Source organism: Myodes glareolus, chromosome 17 (genome assembly GCF_982192425.1).
Source record: "Myodes glareolus chromosome 17, mMyoGla1.1, whole genome shotgun sequence".
NCBI lineage: Eukaryota > Metazoa > Chordata > Mammalia > Rodentia > Cricetidae > Myodes > Myodes glareolus.
In genome coordinates, this window is record NC_142042.1 from 32573276 (window position 1) to 32583246 (window position 9971).

Sequence of the window (9971 nt, forward strand, 5' to 3'; positions counted from 1 at the left end):
TGCATGCAAAATTCAAGATGTCATTGTTTTTTACCGCTGAGTAAAACTCTAATGTGTATATGTTCCACACCTTTTTTAACCATTCTTCTATTGAGAGGCACCTAGGTTGTTTCCAGGTTCTGGCTATTAAATATAGTGCAGCTATGAACATAGTTGAACAAATACTTTTGTAGTATGATAGGGCATCTCTTGGGTATATTCCCAAGAGTGGAATTGCTGCGTCCTGAGGGAGGTTGACTCCCAGTTTCCTGAGAAATCGCCACACTGATTTCCACAGTGGCTGCACAAGTTAAAATTCCCACCAACAATGGATGAGAGTTCCCCTCACTCCACATCCTCTCCATCATAGGCTATCATTGGTGTTTTTGAGTTTAGCTATTCTGACAGGTGTAAGATGGTATCTCAAAGACCGATTTGACAAGAACTTTAAGTCCTTGAAGAAAGAAATTGAAGAGGATACCAGAAAATGGAAAGACCTTCCCTGCTCTTCGATTGGGAGAATCAACATAGTAAAAATGGCAATTCTACTAAAAGCAGTCTATAGATTCAATACAATCCCCATCAAAATCCCATCAAACTTCTTCACCGACCCTGAGAGAACAATAATCAAGTTTTATGGCAAAATAAAAAACCCAGGATAGCCAAAACAATCTTATACAATAAAGGAACTTCTGAAGGCATTACCATCCCTGACTTCAAACTCTATTACAGATCTACAGTATTGAAAACAACTTGTTATTGGCATAAGAACAGAGAAGTTGATCTATGGAAGTGAATAGAAGACACGGATATTAACCCACAGAACTATGAACAACTAATTTTCGACAAGGGAACTAAAGGTATACAATGGAAGAAGGAAAACATCTTTAACAAATGGTTCTGGCATAACTGGATGTCAACCTGTAGAAGAATGAAAGTAGATCCATATCTATCACCATGCACAAAACTCAAGTCCAAATGGATTAAAGACATCAACATTAATCTGTCCACTTTGAACCTGATAGAAGAGAAAGTAAGAAGTATTCTACAAGATATAGGCACAGGAGACCACTTCCTATGTAGAACCCCAGTAGCACAGACAATAAGAAAATCAATGAATAAATGGGACCTCCTGAAACTGAGAAGCTTCTGTAACGCAAAGGACACTGTCAGTAAGACAAAAAGGCTACCTTCAGACTGGGAGAAGATCTTCACAAACCCCTTGTCAGACAAAAGTATGATCTCCAAAATATACAAAGAACTCAAGAAACTAGACACTAAAACTCTAATTAACCCAATTAAAAAAAATGGGGTACTGAAATGAACAGAGAATTCACAACAGATGAACTTTGAATGGCCAAAAGACACTTAAGGTCATGCTCAACCTCCTTAGCGATCAGGGAAATGCAAATTAGAACTTGTAGTATTTTCAACTTTTTAGAATATATAGAAGTTTATGCAAGGATGGACACAGTACATTGTAATGTATCATTAGGATGTGATATTCCGATGAATAGATTTCGGTGCACACAGTGATATAAACACATAGAGATACAAGACATGTTGTAATGGTCTGTCTGTCTCCAAGATCCAGGTCCAGTTTTGCTCCAGATAAACAAGTTTACTAAGCACTGCTTTTTATGGGATATCTTTTCCTACTTTACTAAGATAATATTGCATAGGTAGTATTTCAATGTTTATATACATTTAAAGTTTATATACTTTAATATATGTATATATATATATATTAAATACAGCCTTAAGTCATATATTTTAGTCATTTTGCCAAAAGAAAAAGAAAAATAGACCTTTTATTTAAGCTATTGATTTGATTATGAAGGCTAAATCAAACTATAATAAATGGTTTCATTCAAATCAAATCATGATATTCTTAAAAAAATAAGCTCCATTATTTATCAAGTACAGCTTCTCAGGTTTAAATAATTAATATTACTCTAATCTGTCAAAATAACTATGGTAATCAAATATTTCTTGTGTTCGCAATTGAACATTTGGAACAACATGGTTTATGTTCCTAGTTTAAGCTGCCACATGCCTTGGAGGGAGTCGCTATTCAAGCAAGAGCCTCTGTTGTGTCTATGCCTTTCATGTCTGTGATTAGGACAATTCAAAGAAAAGACTACTGGCTAACCTTGGCTTCAGTAGTCACAGGTATTAACTGTCTGAAGTGTTTAAACATGTGAACTTTAATAATATCTTCAATGTTCAGCATGATAAACACATTTATAATCCCAACATTCAATAGAATGAGATAAGAGTAATATTTAGTGGCTAGCCCTTCTCTAAAACATGCACACACACACAATATTAAAATTCTATCAACTTCAAGTCATTTACAAAAGATATCCTCATGGAATATTTTGCTCATTGTCTTCCGTTTGAGTATTATGTCTGCGTCTTATGAATTCTCTGGTACTATTATAGCTCCATCATAACATCAAGATCTAAGAGGTATTTCTAGAAAAAACAACTATCTCCAAAGCCCACCCTTTGAAAATTCTACTATGGCAAATCGTTTCTGTGAATGGATCACTTCAGAAAATACACTTTCATATTTTTCTACAAGTTAAATGATTTTTAAAGCAATATGTTCAATAATATATCTGGTAAAATATAGGTGAGATAGCATCTAAGCATCTGATCATTTGCTCTGACAAAATACCAAGAATTTGGAAGCAACCATATTCCAACACCTATCTCAAAAATCTGTTGTACTCAAAAGATTGTTTATATCAGGTATTGATTAGATAACATCAGGAAATATTAAGGTATACTCTAGAGACTCTCAAAAGCACAGAGAATTAAAACTTTGGTTAATGATATATAGTAAGAAGATTAAGAAAAACTGAGATTATTACTTTATTTATATAGACTATGTAATTAATTATAAATTATGCAATTTCCTTATCTGGCTCAAAGACCAAGGATATCTAAAAAGACTCAGTATCTAAGACTGACTTGTCAATCTTTTGTTGATTCATGCACACATGTTTTCATATAATTTTTAATATAGCTGCATACAGTGCATTGTATTTTTCAATTCTTCTGTGCAGTAGCATGCAGTCCCACGTTGTTTTGAAATGTTCACCTTAATCTAATAATGAGGTGTACATAATGAGTCATGAGCTAAACTTTTATCCCTATGAGCTTATGTTCTGCATGTATCTATGTAACACTGAATGTATTTATATTTATGAATGAAAAATAAGAAAGCTTAGGGAAGGAAATGTGATATTTTTCAAAACCCTAAACAGAATGAAATTTCTATTCAATATAGAATATTTGTAAATTGAAATGAAAAATAAAGATTATGTTTTCTTATCACTAGGTTTGTTATGCAAATTTTCTATCTATCGTGAGATTGATAACTAAAAGCTTTATGAAATGTGAAGATCTAGAAGGGTTCATATTTATCTCCTTGTCTACAGGATCATCTTTGTGGTCTCCTAGGTGAAAGATTCTTGTTAGAAGCTTCCCTACTTGTGAGTCAGGATGTCAAAATTAGCCACTACAGAAACAAGAATGTAGGACAAAACCCTAGTGCCTTAGTTATGTTTTGCAAGGACGTTGAAGGCACATCTGGTGTCTCTGGTCTGTATCCCTGTCCTTGTTCTTCCCTCTGAATCTTGTTTTTCTCAAATGTAACTACGAACAGTATTATTCTCTATCTTAATTTTCTCAGATATTGATGTACCAGCCCGCAGTCTTCCTTTCAATACCAAACTATACCAAATTATCAAAGTTTAACTAAACTGTTCACAAACTTTGAAGAAAGACATTTTCTTTGACAATCATAGAATGTTTATTTTAAACTTGCTGTTCAAACTTTTAAAAACAGTATGTGCCAAAGAAACAAGTTAGCACACAACCTCTGCAATAATTCTACCTCTGTACAGCCTTTTCTATATGGTGTGGTTTTTTTTTTCTTTTAAAGTTTCAACCCTTACATTCTTGGTAGTCATAGAGTTAGAAAAGTCAACTTACTATTTTGAAAAAGTTCAGTAAACATTGTGAAACTTCTTAACACATTTTCCGTTTAGTATTCTACGGTTGTCCACATTAATGGCACAATCAAGCTATTAAGTTCCTGAAAGTTATACCAGTACTTAATAAATCAACTCCCACGTGTGTGTTAAACCAAACTTCAAACCAAAGCAAGCAGTTTCCTAAAGAGTATTCAGTTACTTTTACAAAAGCATTTCCCTCCCAAAATAAGTTTTTTATAAGACACAGTAATTTTATCTTTTAATTTATAATGGAACTCAGGATGTATTTTCTTCCCTCAAACTATACTTTACATAATCTGATAAGTTCTGTGTAAGCATCTGCTTTATTTGGACAAAGTTTGTAAAACACTGTGCCTAAAAAAAACCTCAACGTTAGACAACAGAGGAAGCAGATGTCAGATAAAGGCTCCTTCTTCATATGAGAAACTAAGTATATTCTTAAAGCTTAGGTAATACAGTCCTTGAAAAGGACATAAGTGTGTCTTGTTACAAATATTTGAACATAGGAAAATAAACACACTGCTATCAGCTATTTCCTTTGCACATAAAGCATGGACAATGAAACTGGACTGAGGATAGGTCAAGCAACAGAAAAGACAATGTTGTATCATGTTCTCTATATATTCTTGATTTTAAAAGCATTGTTTGGAATTATAGCCGAGTGCATCAATCACATTAAGTATTTACAAATAATTATTTCAAATTATTTATAATACTGAAAACATGAACACATTTAATATCATGTTGCACCAAGGAAATTCTAGATTCCCCCAAATAAATTATTTGATTTAGAAACCAGACACTTAACAAAACAAAAATCCACAAAATATTTTAAAACACTAATGATCATAGAATTATAACAACTTGAAACCAAGTTACAGTGCAAGAGACTATCATAGTTCCCTACTTGCCTAATATATCGTGATAAATTCTCACTGGATATGTCAAATTACTGAAAGAGACAAAAGTTGTCTTCCCATTTTAAAGCATCCCAAAATATCCTCAGATAATGGGACATGGAGTCTGGTGTACCAGAAAAAATAAGAGGCTGAAGCTGGGAAGGTATTTTTAAAATACTTCTTTTTTTGAGATTATAATTTATCTTTTTCACTCTTCTTCCCTGTAAGCCCTCCCATATAAACCTTCTGACTCTTTTTCAAATTTGTGGCCAGTTTTTTTTTAATTGTTTTTATGAACGCTTATGTATACATACCTAGATACCAAGGTCCAACCTCCTCAGTCTATACAGTGTTACTCATATGTGTGCTTTCAGACCGTCTATTTCATATCAGATAACCACGTGGTATGTCCTATGTTGGGGAAACATTTATGAAAAGTTTAAGGAGCCATCTAATTTCCTGGAAAACATTAAATGCAAAGAAAGGAAATGTAAGTGTAAAAGAATATGTTTATAGCCAAAGATACACACTTTATCACGGCATGATTTCATCTGATTAAAATGTGGACAAATTAATTTTTCATTGACTCATTCTTACAAGATCATTTTACTTTGCTTAGACAAAAATATGAAGCCAACAAACAAACAAAACCCCAACTGCATATAAATTGAACAGATGCAATTATTAGTTGCTCTTTCTTCTTTCTGGTAAAATTAAATCTCTTATCTCTGATAAAATTTTAAAAAACTTTTGGGAAGGAAGTTTATAAACAAATAGCTAATATACTTCAAAGCAACTTCTTTTATGAGAATACATTTGTAATTTTTAATCAAAATCCAGTCTAAACTGGGATAGAGCCTAGATAAACCTGTTTGGATATGTAGTCAGGGTTTTTTTTTTTTTAGAGGAACAGAGTCCCATATTCATATATGTATACCTATATTGATATATGTACATATTTATGGGATTTTATTATACTAGTTTACAAGATATAGAGTCATCCAACAGTATCTGTCACACTGAAGAGAGAGCAAGAACCCAGTTGCTGTTCAAACCACAGGGATTGGTGCTTTAACCACCCTAATAAGGAACTGAAGGCTTGGAGGACTCTTGAGAGAGCCTCAGGTGTTCAGTGATTGTTAGAAGTCCAGAGAAGCTAATATCTGCAAAGGAAGAAGTAACATCAGAAATAGGGTTGATGAAATTGCCAGCAAGAGTGAAGGCCAAGAAAATACAAGGCAAAGTATTCTCTTCTTCTGCATCCTTTTTATCTCACCTGTTTCCAGAAAATGCTGCCCATATTCGGAGTGGATCTTTTACACAACAACAAAGTCAATCAAGGCAATCACTACAGATAAGCCCGCAGGCCAAGCCAATGAACACAATCCCTAACTGACATGCCCATTCCAGGGGAATCTAGGTGGTGTCAAGTTGACAAAACTACCACCAAAGAGTTTAGAGAGTATGTAAATATTAGTAGGCTATAATTAATTGAGTGATACATATGTGTGTGTGTGTGTGTGTGTGTGTGTGTGTGTGTGTGTGTATAAAACAGTAATAGGAAAGAATGAATGAAAGTAAAATGAGATTCATATTCAAATGCAGAGCTGCTTTTGTAAAGATTACAGCAGATGTTTAGTGAATTTGATATCTTAGAAGTAGTTTTCCTTTATTAAATCAGTACCCTCAGAAACACCTACCTTCTGAGATACAAGTTGGGATCCTGAAACAGAGAGGTCCAAGGACATCTTTAGTTCAGATAGATGGGGGTGGAATAGGAAATTGGTTTGTCAAACTATGGGCCAGTGGTTTCGATGGCATTCCACATCAATAAAAGAAGCAACCTAAAATTTTGCTAAATGTCAAGATATCGGGCATTTTTATTCTCTACTTTATTTAAATTACTATTAGATCATTTAATCCTTATATTTCAGTCTGTCTTAATTTTAAAACAAATTGGGAAGCATGTAGTGGAAAATAAAGCATTAAATATTTATTAAAATACCTTTAGAGATAATCAATTGAAAAGGAAGAAAAATCCCTCCCAAATTATAATTAATGAGAAGAGCAAGTCAATAGCAAATTAAATAGAACACCACAATCAAGTTTAAGAATTTATCTACTAGCCTGAGGCAGTTATAAGTCCAACTTGGTTTGATATGGACTACGGTGGTTCACTGCCGATGTTCAAGCTCTGGCTTTACAACTTAACATTTCATAGGTTTTCTCTATTATTTTCTTGAGACAGCATCTCTCCATAAATCTGAAGGTGAAATAGTTGCCACAAAATCTCTGCAATCCTCCTGTGTCTGCCCGCACCGTGCTAGAATACAGGTGCACGCAGGGATACATCTGACTTATTTTTTTTACCATGGGTTCTGGGAATTTGAACTCTGGTTTGTAAGCATAAGCAGCAAGTTCTCTTAAACCCTGAGCTAACTACTTAGTCCAGAGAGAACTTTAGCATGTTTTCTAATGGGATGATTCTACAGTAAGTCAATTAAAAATTTCATGTTCAATGAGCAGTGCAATATTTATGCTTTGCAAGGAATGTGAATCCGAATCATAAAGGTATGCAATATCATTCATTAAGATAATTTCTGAAAATTCATGAAATTATTCTAGGTTCTGTTGATATTGCAATAGAAAACTTAACTACAGCTTGGCCACAAGGACGATTGGTCGCCCAGATCACCAGAAGGAGGTCTGTATAAAACACAAAGTGAAGGCTTATCTTTGGCATCAAGTTTTCTTCTAAATTGCCTTTCATCCTTTTTCATTCTATGTCTTCTTTAGATTCATGAACAAGGAAATGAGAGGTTAGCATTGTCCCTCTGCAAGAAAATATTATATGATCAGCAGTATCATTTGAATTAAGTACATTCAAAGATTTAGTGCAAAATAATAAAGGTTATAAATGCCCTTCGACCAAAGAATGGATAAGGAAAATGTGGTACATTTACACAATGAATTTACACTACTCAGAAGAAAAAAGAGACATCTTGCATTTTGTAGGAAATGGATGAAGCTAGAAAACATCAATTTGAGTGAGGTAACTCAAACCAGAAAGACAATTATCACATGTACTCACTCATTAGTGGTTTTTAACATAAAGCAAGAAAACCAGCCTATAAATCAAAATCCCAGAAAACCTAGATAACAATGAGAACCCTAAGAAAGACATACATAGATCTAATCTACATGGGTATGTTACAGAATGGTGCCCACATGGATAACTGCATCCACAGAAAGCATGAGAAAGCTTGGGAAAGACTAGAGTAAAGCATTTCAGTTTTCAGCCGTACCAGGAAAAAAACTGCGCTGTTTTTAAATGCCGGCTTTCTGGGCCGTCCTGCCAGGGAAAACTGACTCTTTCAAGTAGGCAGTCCAGACTATGGAAACACTGTTGCAGCTTGCTTCCTGTCAAGGACCTTGAAACGCCTTAAGAGCTTTTGACTGTTGTTTTCTCCTTATTCCTTAGCAAATTAAAGACCCATTTGGTCACAAAAAGAGAGATATACAGTAAAGAGAGATTCAAAGAGTAAGAAAACCTCTAAATGGTCTACATTCTGTTAAAAATATATACAGGCTAAAGGTTAAAGTTCTCAGAGTAAAAAAAAAAAAAACAAAACAACAACAACAACAACAAAAAAACGAAAGAGTAGCCTGGGAGGCAGAGACAGACGGATCTCTGGGAGTTCAAGGATAGCCTGGTTTACAGAGGGAATTCCAGGACAAAGATATGCAGAGAACCTGTCTCAAAAAGCCAAAAGTTAAAAGTAAAAATAAAAGAAATAGAGGTTAAAATAAAGCCACATAAAGATGGAAAATACACAGGAATCTTGATACTGTATGTTATTATGCCCTCTTTAAATCGTTTAAAAGCTGAGGAAGGAGCAACAGCTGCTAAAAGATATTTGCTTATAAATGCTGCAGAATTAATCCAAGATAGGTATTTTGAAAATACTCTGGCTTCAAAATTGAAGTCAAAAGGTATTTTACTTTGGAGAAGAGATTTTGGTTTTGTTTCCACAGAAAATGAGAGGCTCTGGATTTATTCAGAGCTAAGAAAAATCATCTTTGACTATGGGAGATCACCTGAGCAATCTCCGGTAGGAACAGATGGCCCAGATGTCTGAGTTCTTCATCCAGAACAGGTTCAAGACTGCTGCCTGAGATGATCAAGACTCACAGGATACTTCAGTCAGGACTTGATCATAACTCCAAATTTTCTTTAGGTTCCCATAAGATTATCAGCTCCCCCAACCAGCTGGAAGTAGCCTGGAATATATGCCCACATTGCCAAAAAATGGACTATGGATATTTTTCTTTGTTTTCTTTTTTTTTTTTTAAAGAGGGGGAAGTGGTGCGGGAGAATTGTCTGTATTCTGTCAATCATGTTTTAAATAAACGCTGATTGGCCAGGCAGGTGGTGTAAGTGGGAAAACCAGACAGGAAGTGGAAGTGAAGCAAAGAGAGCAGGAGAATTATGGGGAGGAGGAAGTTGATTCCTCCCACTCCTGCTCAGATCACTGAAGTAGCAGGATGTGAGCTGCCCCACTGAAAAAGGTACTGAGCCACATGGCTAACATAGATCAGCAAAATGGGTTAATCAAGATGTGAGAGTTAGCCAGTAAGAAGCCTGACCTAATGGGCCATTCAGCTTTATAACTTATAGAGTCCTTTGTGTGATTTTTCTCTGGGACTAAACAGCTGGGGGTACCGGGCAGGACAGAAAAACACAAACAAGCCTTCCTCTCATGTTACATGGGTAGTAGAAAAAGACAAGATTTCCTGATTAAATTGGGAGCATGGGGACCTTGGGAGAGGGTTGAAGGTGGGGGGGAGAGGCAAGGAGGTAATCAGAGAAAAATGTAGAGCTCAATAAAAATCAGTAAAAATTAATAAAGGTTAAATTCAGTAATAATATGAGGCTTTTACTTCTAGTTGTTCGGATTAAAAAAAAATCACTGCAAGCTAATCTGACATTGGACATTATTGTGACTTATTTTAAAACTAATTGTAGTTCAAAATTGATGGTAACATTAGTTCATTTTTCAATTAA